Source organism: Octopus bimaculoides, chromosome 11 (assembly GCF_001194135.2).
Source record: "Octopus bimaculoides isolate UCB-OBI-ISO-001 chromosome 11, ASM119413v2, whole genome shotgun sequence".
NCBI lineage: Eukaryota > Metazoa > Mollusca > Cephalopoda > Octopoda > Octopodidae > Octopus > Octopus bimaculoides.
Window position 1 is genome coordinate 68,156,611 of NC_068991.1, and position 1,942 is coordinate 68,158,552.

Consider the following 1,942-nt stretch of genomic DNA (forward strand, 5'->3'; position numbering starts at 1 on the left):
ATATATATATATATATATATATATATATATATATATATATATATATATACCGCGAGTTATCTCGGGATCCCTTGACCACAATGTAAGCTTCATTTAACTAAGGTATCTTCAGCCTGATGAGTAGCAAGTTGAGTACTTATTATTTCGAAGGCTCTGCTAGGTAGGGAACATATGTAGCCTGGATTTTACCTACTCCATTCCCTCAATTTTAATTTTGATTCATGCTCTTAGCAACCTTAGGTGTTAACAATGAACTATAAAATATATTTTTTTCAGCTTATCGAACATCGATTTGTAAAAAATTTGCAACCTTCTACTATTGTTTTTGAAAGTTGTTTTTTTTATACCTTGTACGGACTGCTCGAAATTTACTAGCTTCCTACACCTTGATCTTTGGACCTTAAAATTAGAATATTTTCTTTCATCCACTCCAAGGCCCTGAAAAAGGATGACGTCAACGCCGAGAACCAAAATAGTTATGTCATTTTCTATGAAAATCGTTCTTCTCTTTTGGCTACATCCGTCTTCATAAAGAAAATGCATTATATTTTTGTCAATGTGTAATGATGTGTGTTCATGAATATATATGAAAAATATACACACACATATGTAAATATGTATATATATATATACACCCTATTCTCACGCACGCACATACACAGACAGACACACACATATTCGGTAATATTTTATGCTATGTTCTTTCTTGGATGTGTCATTATATATATATATAACATTTGTCTGTGTGTCTGTGCGTGTGTTTTTATACTTGTGTGTATGTGTAGATATTTATGTGTATGTATGCACATTCATAATGACATGTTTCTATTCACACTGGCGTGTCCCCTGTAAATACGAATGAATAAATAACTATATACATAATATGTGTATGTAACAAATATTAAACCTAACAGATCTGCTCTCAGCTGTCCCCTTTTCCCACTCCATCTCCAACTGCCTTCACCCCCCCCCACGTGTAATAATCGATTATTCTATATTCTAATGATTGGCCAATTGGTGTTCCTAAAGTTTCCTACGGCATTGTTGTTGGAGAATTGCTGCAGACCACAAGAGTTTTATGTTGTATTTGCATATGTACAGGTTATTGTCTAGTGTGAATTCTGTGCATTGTTAATTGAAACTGGGACTAAGAGATATCGAAGTGTGGATGGGTGGGGGGTAGATAAATAGATAAATGGATAGACAAACACTAAGATAAGATAGATAGATAGATAGAGAGAGAGAGAGAATGAGAAGATAGGAAGGCGGGAAGAAATGGAAAGCATTGTAGTTGAGAGACTTTTGTCTTTGCTACAATCTCCCAGTCTCTCCTTTTTCTCCTTTTCTCTTTCTTCACACACACACACACACACACACACACACACACACACACACACACACACACACACACAAATATATTTGTATATGCAGGATATAATGTAGGTATAATTTGCATATATATGTGAGTTGCATGTGTGTGTTCACATATATACATATATATATATATATATATATATATATATCCACACACCATACACATATATATGATATATATCATATGCGCATACATAATATATATATACATATATGTGTGTGTATAAATATATATATATATATATATATATATATACACACACACACATATATACAGATATATCCATAAATACACACACACTCATATACATACATGTAGATGCCAGTGTGTGTACGTAGTACGTGTGTATGTGTGTGTGTGTGTGTGTGTATGTATGTAAGTCTGCGTCTGCATATGTGATTATACTACGTGAGTTTGCATAAAGATTCGCTCATTACGTTTTTGAGTTAAAAGATGAAGGTGGGCGGAAAAATATATAAAATACCTCTCCAAGAGGGAGTTAGAGAACGAGAATTCTATATACATACATACCTACATACATACACATATGTATATATATATATATAT